The sequence below is a fragment of the Tarenaya hassleriana genome, unplaced genomic scaffold, assembly GCF_000463585.1.
Source record: "Tarenaya hassleriana unplaced genomic scaffold, ASM46358v1 Cleome23, whole genome shotgun sequence".
NCBI lineage: Eukaryota > Viridiplantae > Streptophyta > Magnoliopsida > Brassicales > Cleomaceae > Tarenaya > Tarenaya hassleriana.
In genome coordinates, this window is record NW_010965625.1 from 1,954,487 (window position 1) to 1,965,411 (window position 10,925).

A 10,925-nucleotide genomic window follows, 5' to 3' on the forward strand; every position below is an offset into this window, starting at 1 on the left:
TACATACATACATATATATATATACATATATATAAATATAAACACATATATTATATATATAAGTTTACATGTTGTTTATTAAACGTGTCATCTGTTTTTTTACACCTATTTTTCATAAACAAAAATTAGTGATAGTTTAATAATACATATATACATACACACACACATACTGACATACACACACATATATACATACATACGTACATACATACATACCTACATACATATATACATATATACACACACATACATTCATTCATACATATATATATATACATATATTTACATATTTTTTATTAAACATGCCACATTTTTTTAAACCTATTTTTTATGAGCAAAAATTAGTGATAGTTTAATAATATATATATATACACACATATATATCTATACATACACACAAATTCAAAATCAAATATAAAATATGAATGATAAAAAAATACATACATACAACCATACACACGTACACATATTATTACATACATATATACTTATGTAAACACATACATACACGTATATACTTATATATATATACATATATGTTGGTATTTTTAGAGTAAATGAATGGGGTTTAATAGGCATTATATCAAAAATACCCTTAAAATGCTACTTCTACTTCAACACCTACCCTTGTGACCATGTGACCAATGTGACCGAAATATAGTGTGGTCACATATTGATCTCATTGTTCATAACGTTAAATTTATGATGTTTTAATCAAATGATTAGTAAGATATACAAGGTATGAACATAATGAATTAGTGTGATCACCATAAATTTAACGTTATAATCGATAAAAATCAAAATGTGACCATACTATATTTCGGTCACATTGGTCACATGGGGTTTATTAATAATCTCTCAAGAGATTCATAGTTATATGTATTACGGATATGGTGGAGGAGTTAAATGTTCGTAAATGATATAATATGGATCGGTGAAACATATATGTGTTTGGCAGTAAAGTTGTTCGGTTTGTGAGTGAGGTATACCTCAACTCGGGTGAAGTAGAACTCAGTCTTTATGACGAAAACGAAATTTTCTTTACAGAAATGTAACTCGGTCCGTGTTAGATTTAACTCGAACCATGTTGATTGTTTGAGGAAAAATTCGTGTTGCACAGAAATTTGACACGGCCCGTGTCAGGTGGAACTCGATATGAGTCAAAAGTCTGTGAGAAGTACTTCATGTTATGTCAAGTGTAACTCGGAACATGACAGTTATATACGAACTGATGCGATTCTTCGCGTAATAACTCCAGATTTTGCAACTTTTGGTGATGTTCTTTGGTGTTTATATACTAAAGACGTCAGAATAAGTTGGGTACGAGATTGATTCCATTTTTGAGAGATTTTGAGAGCACTTTCGGAAGTTTCTTGCAAAAACTCTCCCGAAAGCTTTCGTTCATCTTCTTCTTCACGTTTCCTTGTCTGTGCGTTCTTGAACGAGCAATTCTAGAACGTATTTCTCTTCATTGTATCTCAGAATCGTATTCCGGTAGTCCTTGCTCATAACGGACGGAATAACGGTTTTAGGAAAATGTCTACACGCCTTGAAGAGATATCCGGTCCCTCGGTTCGATTTCATTCTCATTTTTCCGTTGATTTCCTCCAGATTTCTAACAATATATATATACATATACAATAACACAAACACAATTAAAATTAATAAAATATTATGAACACGAAAAAAAATTGTTTGAGTCAACTGTTAGAAAAAGAACAAACTATTTTGATTAAACATTAAGATTCATAAACACGAATTAAATGGTTCAATATATACGAAAAATGAAAGCAAAAAATAATTGATATTTTAAGATAGATAAATGAAAACTAATTACCCTTTTTTTCAATTGGTTGTGAAGACCTATCTACCATTTCTTTCATTCGATCTAACGCGACCACGCATCTTCGTCACCTGCAACAACAAATAAGCACATTCAAAACTAAAATAAACACAGTTTCTGAAGTTAGAAAAAAAATATTACACAAAGGGTGACAATCGCAGTGAAACTATGGGTCCATAAAACCCATTATATAAGCTTGTTTAAGAACCAATAACGCATGAGAAGATATTAGTATTAATTAGGAAAAATTAAATGTGATTATTAGTGTGATAGTAAAATTTGAGAATTATCTTAATTCATGATAATTGTTTTGGGTTTTTCCTATTTTATAACATATAAATTATATTTATATAGGAAAAATAACTAAAAATTGTCAACTTTCAAAAACCTTTCATATAAATATATATATATATATATGAACTTTAAAACTGCTACAAAAAGTATTAAATCTTCTAAATCTTTCCATAGACATACATCATCTCTAACGTCATTAATTATTTAACGGATTTAAAGATATATCATTGTTATGTTGGGAAAAATATCATAACATCATTATCAGGTTAATATAGTAAGCAAAATATAGATATAGCAATCTATATGTTCATAAAAAAAATTAAATAAGAAAATATAAAATACATATATACATATATATACATGCATGTGTGTATACATACATACATACATACATACATACATACATACATACATACATACATACATACATACATACATACATACATACATACATACATACATACATACATACATACATACATACATACATACATACATACATACATACATACATACATACATACATACATACATACATACATACATACATACATACATACATACATACATACATACATACATACATACATACATACATACATACATACATACATACATACATACATACATACATACATACATACATACATACATACATACATACATACATACATACATACATACATACATACATACATACATATATACATACATACATATCTCATCTTATCTAATACTAATTTCATAATATCTTATCTAATGTTATTTGTATTGTATGTGTTATTTTTTAGATTTAATTTTAAATTATTCAAACTAAACAAAAAATTGTACGTTATAGATTGAATTATCTTTTGCATTATTAAAGTTTTTATAAAATAATTTAAAATAAATAAATATCATATTTTGATGGAATGAGCAAACATTGCATCTTAATCTTTAAAAAAATTGAAATTTTATTTTTGATATCTATATATGATAAAATTAAGTATTATTTAACTCACCGAAAATTATAGAATTTGTGTTTTCAACTTTATCGAAAAAAATTTATTGTTATTTTTTTAAAATAAGATAAAGTAATATTGATAGAATATTTTTATCACGAATTTTGAATTACTATATTTATATTAAAAAATATATATTTTAAATTTATTAATTTTTTAATAATTATATATACATAAAAAAACCTTAAACCATTAGATTTACTATAACTGTTTTATATTTTAGATTCATAAATTTTTATTTAAAAAATCAATTTTTTACTTATTTTACAACGATTACAAATTTAATAGATGATCAGTTTTTCGTACCTTTTTTTGAAAACAAAATTACTCGTAAACAATCAAAATGTCATTCATCTTTTACTGTTTTCTATTATTTTTTTTTCGTATTAAACAAACAAAAATGATATTGAATAACACAAAACATTAATATGTACAAATTATATTAACTCCAATATTCTCTTGGAGTGACATTGAATAACACAAAACATTAACATGTACAAATTATATTAACACAATATTCTCTAAGCCAAGGAATATATCTAACGGCGTACTCATGGAAAAGGGAAAAAACTTTTTTTAGAGTTTCAGCACATGATTTAACTCACTTTATGTTATATCCACTCTTCCTAACACCTAAAAAAAAGTATAATTCCAATGTCGAAATTGTTGTAATTGAATTGCCATTAAAAAATTGATGGTTTTGATGATGATGATATTTGTATTAACCTCACAACTCCAAATTCTACCCAAATAAATATAATTTACTCGTTTTATTTCTTCAGAAAATCTTTTTTGGCACCGAACAAATATAAAATGTTTTGGACATCTTCTTCTTCTCCCATGAATTATTGAAGAACGTCACTATGAGTATTTTTTTAGACTTTTGTATAACATATTACTGTCAAAACTCTACTTATATAGTGTAATGCACTATAGATTAGTTTTCCTTCAACAGTGATTTAGTGATTTACTATCATAAACGTAGGCAAAAAGGGTTGTCAAATATGTCAGATTTCACGTGAAAAGGTTTCTGACTCAACTTGACACGATGACTCGCTCGAAACGGGCTCTCAGATGCATGAGCTCACCCATGTCGGACCCCGCCGCTTCACTCCCGCTTCCTCCTCCGCCGCCGTCGGCGTATCCGGTAAAACTCCGGCGCCTATCATGATGCGCCCCCACCGCCGTCACAACTCTCCATTCCGCCGCTCCGACCTCTCTCATCATGACGCCGCATTTCGTCCGCTGCCGTATGTTCACCACGTGGGCTCTTCTTAAAACTTCTTTGGAACCCCCTATGTCTTCTTCTCCTTCTTCGTCATCATGATCGAGTCGATCTTCTTGTTGCACTCAAGTGCTATCGCTGTTAGACCATATTTATGATGGTTGTGACTTTCACATCATGGGAACAACATTCTTCCTCTAGTATGACGAAAACGAAATTTTCTTTACAGAAATGTAACTCGGTCCGTGTTAGATTTAACTCGAACCATGTTGATTGTTTGAGGAAAAATTCGTGTTGCACAGAAATTTGACACGGCCCGTGTCAGGTGGAACTCGATATGAGTCAAAAGTCTGTGAGAAGTACTTCATGTTATGTCAAGTGTAACTCGGAACATGACAGTTATATACGAACTGATGCGATTCTTCGCGTAATAACTCCAGATTTTGCAACTTTTGGTGATGTTCTTTGGTGTTTATATACTAAAGACGTCAGAATAAGTTGGGTACGAGATTGATTCCATTTTTGAGAGATTTTGAGAGCACTTTCGGAAGTTTCTTGCAAAAACTCTCCCGAAAGCTTTCGTTCATCTTCTTCTTCACGTTTCCTTGTCTGTGCGTTCTTGAACGAGCAATTCTAGAACGTATTTCTCTTCATTGTATCTCAGAATCGTATTCCGGTAGTCCTTGCTCATAACGGACGGAATAACGGTTTTAGGAAAATGTCTACACGCCTTGAAGAGATATCCGGTCCCTCGGTTCGATTTCATTCTCATTTTTCCGTTGATTTCCTCCAGATTTCTAACAATATATATATACATATACAATAACACAAACACAATTAAAATTAATAAAATATTATGAACACGAAAAAAAATTGTTTGAGTCAACTGTTAGAAAAAGAACAAACTATTTTGATTAAACATTAAGATTCATAAACACGAATTAAATGGTTCAATATATACGAAAAATGAAAGCAAAAAATAATTGATATTTTAAGATAGATAAATGAAAACTAATTACCCTTTTTTTCAATTGGTTGTGAAGACCTATCTACCATTTCTTTCATTCGATCTAACGCGACCACGCATCTTCGTCACCTGCAACAACAAATAAGCACATTCAAAACTAAAATAAACACAGTTTCTGAAGTTAGAAAAAAAATATTACACAAAGGGTGACAATCGCAGTGAAACTATGGGTCCATAAAACCCATTATATAAGCTTGTTTAAGAACCAATAACGCATGAGAAGATATTAGTATTAATTAGGAAAAATTAAATGTGATTATTAGTGTGATAGTAAAATTTGAGAATTATCTTAATTCATGATAATTGTTTTGGGTTTTTCCTATTTTATAACATATAAATTATATTTATATAGGAAAAATAACTAAAAATTGTCAACTTTCAAAAACCTTTCATATAAATATATATATATATATATGAACTTTAAAACTGCTACAAAAAGTATTAAATCTTCTAAATCTTTCCATAGACATACATCATCTCTAACGTCATTAATTATTTAACGGATTTAAAGATATATCATTGTTATGTTGGGAAAAATATCATAACATCATTATCAGGTTAATATAGTAAGCAAAATATAGATATAGCAATCTATATGTTCATAAAAAAAATTAAATAAGAAAATATAAAATACATATATACATATATATACATGCATGTGTGTATACATACATACATACATACATACATACATACATACATACATACATACATACATACATACATACATACATACATACATACATACATACATACATACATACATACATACATACATACATACATACATACATACATACATACATACATACATACATACATACATACATACATACATACATACATACATACATACATACATACATACATACATACATACATACATACATACATACATACATACATACATACATACATACATACATACATACATACATACATACATACATACATACATACATACATACATACATACATACATACATACATACATACATACATACATACATACATACATACATACATACATACATACATACATACATACATACATACATACATACATACATACATACATACATACATACATACATACATACATACATACATACATACATACATACATACATACATACATACATACATACATACATACATACATACATACATACATACATACATACATACATACATACATACATACATACATACATACATACATACATACATACATACATACATACATACATACATACATACATACATACATACATACATACATACATACATACATACATACATACATACATACATACATACATACATACATACATACATACATACATACATACATACATACATACATACATACATACATACATACATACATACATACATACATACATACATACATACATACATACATACATACATACATACATACATACATACATACATACATACATACATACATACATACATACATACATACATACATACATACATACATACATACATACATACATACATACATACATACATACATACATACATACATACATACATACATACATACATACATACATACATACATACATACATACATACATACATACATACATACATACATACATACATACATACATACATACATACATACATACATACATACATACATACATACATACATACATACATACATACATACATACATACATACATACATACATACATACATACATACATACATACATACATACATACATACATACATACATACATACATACATACATACATACATACATACATACATACATACATACATACATACATACATACATACATACATACATACATACATACATACATACATACATACATACATACATACATACATACATACATACATACATACATACATACATACATACATACATACATACATACATACATACATACATACATACATACATACATACATACATACATACATACATACATACATACATACATACATACATACATACATACATACATACATACATACATACATACATACATACATACATACATACATACATACATACATACATACATACATACATACATACATACATACATACATACATACATACATACATACATACATACATACATACATACATACATACATACATACATACATACATACATACATACATACATACATACATACATACATACATACATACATACATACATACATACATACATACATACATACATACATACATACATACATACATACATACATACATACATACATACATACATACATACATACATACATACATACATACATACATACATACATACATACATACATACATACATACATACATACATACATACATACATACATACATACATACATACATACATACATACATACATACATACATACATACATACATACATACATACATACATACATACATACATACATACATACATACATACATACATACATACATACATACATACATACATACATACATACATACATACATACATACATACATACATACATACATACATACATACATACATACATACATACATACATACATACATACATACATACATACATACATACATACATACATACATACATACATACATACATACATACATACATACATACATACATACATACATACATACATACATACATACATACATACATACATAGCATACTTGTACAAGTATATATATGTGTACAATCTGTTGAATAAAATTCATTCGAACGTTTACATTTTCATGGTATCAGAGCTTCTTGTCTAACGACATTTTTTTTTCTTCCCCGAAACCTTAGCCATCGTCACTCACCTCTTCCTTTGTGATCCTCTCTTTTTCTCATCATGTCGACCGACAACTTCTCATCTTCGGCAACGTCCTCTGCTGTTGCCTTTAATCCTCAAGCACCGCAACAATCCTTCGTTAGCATCAACATGTCCAATGTGACAAAACTCACTTCCACAAACTACATCACGTGGAGTGTGCAAATTCGTGCTCTCCTTGAAGGGCACAATCTGGAATGTTTCATTCTAAACAGCAACATTGTTCCGGCAGCCATGATCTCTTGTGATGACTCCCTTGTTGCAAATCCAGCCTTCGAACCTTTCCGACAACAAGACAGATTGTTGTTCTCTGCTCTTCTTGGCACTATCAGCTTGCCCCTGCAGCCAATGGTAGCACGCTCGCGGTCTGTCCGTGATGCTTGGGCTTCACTTGCCAACATATATGGCAAAGCCTCTCGGGGACATCTTCTTCAACTCAGGGATCAGATCAAAAGATCTACCAAAGGTTCGCAGTCTATCGACGATTATTTGCGATTTATTCTCTCGAAATCTGATGAACTTGCACTGCTTGGAAAGCCTCTTGATCTTGAGGATCTTCTTGATGCCATCTTGGAGGGCTTGCCGGTTGATTTCAAACCTGTCATCGACATGGTTCAGGCAAAGGACTCACCTATCTCTGTGGAAGAACTTCATGAGAAACTGCTTCACCATGAAGCCAAGCTCGCCATCTCGTCTGTTGTGACGCCATCTCTCTTCCCTGTCACGGCCAATGTTACCAACCCACGGTCGCGACCAGCCTTTCGTGGCAATGGTCCTCCCCGAGGCCATCATATGCATCGCCCCACTCATGGATCTTCTCGTGGCTATCTCGGCAAGTGTCAAGCCTGTGGTGTTCAAGGACACTCGGCTCAGCGGTGTCCTCAATTCCGGCTTATTTCTGCATCAGGCATTCTCGGCGGCTCTCCTCAGTCTTCACCATTTCCGCCATATTCTCCTCGGCCTTGGCAACCCCGTGTTAATCACACGGTTATGCAGCAGTATGATGCCTCTCCTTGGCTTGTTGACAGCGGGGCTTCACATCACATTACGTCGGATCTCGACACCTTATCTTTGCACAGCCCATATCGCGGTGGTGACGAAATGATTCTTGGCGATGGGTCGAGTCTTCCCATTACACATACGGGTTTTCTCTCGACCTCTTCCTCGACTCGCCCTCTGTCTCTTACACATGTTCTTTGTGTTCCGGCAATGCATAAAAAACTTATTTCGGTTTCCCGATTATGCGATTCTAACTCGGTCTCGGTTGAATTCTTTTCTGATTCGTTTCAGGTGAAGGATCTAAACACGGAGGCGGTTCTTCTCCAGGGAAAGCTTAAAAATGGTGTGTATGAGTGGCCGGCTTCCTCTTTCATCTCGTCTCCTCATGTCTCTTTGTCGTGTCTCAAACCCTCGTTGTCTGAGTGGCACTGTCGTTTAGGTCATCCGTCTTTTTCTACTATCCGTCATGTTGTGTCCAAGTTCAAATTACCATTATCTCGGGATTCATCTTCTTTTTTTTTGTGATTCTTGCTCTCGCAATAAAAGTCATAAACTCCCATTTTCAGAGTCCTCTATTTCTTCTTCTAGACCCCTCGAACTTATTTTTTCCGATGTTTGGACTTCACCCGTTCTTTCTATTGATGGTTACAAATATTACGTTTTATTTGTTGACCACTTCACACGTTATTCGTGGCTATATCCTCTTAAACACAAGTCTCAAGTTCGAGAAACCTTTATTTGTTTCAAATCATTGGTCGAGTCGAAATTTTCATCTTCCATTGTCTCCCTCTACACCGATAATGGAGGTGAATTCATTGCTTTACGGTCTTTTCTTGCTACCCAAGGTATCTCTCATTTTACTACTCCTCCTCATACCCCCGAACACAATGGTATCTCTGAACGAAAACATCGACATATTGTCGAAACCGGTCTCTCTCTTCTTCATCATGCTTCTCTCCCTATCACTTTTTGGTCTTTTGCTTTTACCATGGCCGTGTTTCTCATTAATCGTCTTCCCACACCGATACTTTCGATGTCTTGCCCTTATGAGTCTCTCTTCGATTTGTCTCCGAATTATGAAAAGCTTCAAACTTTCGGTTGTTTGTGTTACCCTTGGCTTCGACCTTACAACCACCACAAACTTGACCCAAAATCTTCTCCTTGTGTCTTTCTTGGGCATTCTCTCACTCAAAACGCTTACGTTTGTTTTGACATCCTCACCTCTCGACTGTTTGTGTCTCGTCACGTCATTTTTCACCGCTCCATTTTTCCCTTTGCGGACCTCTCTCGATTTCGGCCTTCTCGTCATTCTTTGGATGTCCCGTCTCCGTGCGAAACTCCTACTTCGTCGGATTCCCTTGCCTTCCCTGTAATTCCCTTTACTCCGCCGGTCTCTCCATCTCCATCACACTCGCCCCTATGTGTAGCTCCTTCGCCGTTGGAACGCTCGGAAGAAGTTCCAGCTGCGTCCTCGCCTGATCCGTTATCTGCCGACATAGCTTCTCCGGCTAGTTCGCTTGCGTCTCCGCCAAGGAATAGACATCCTATGATCACTCGAGGGAAGAACAATATAGTTAAACCTGTGCAAAAACTCACTTTGACTGCATCTTTGACTTCTGTTCCCAGGGAACCGCTCTCGGCTTCACAGGCGCTCAC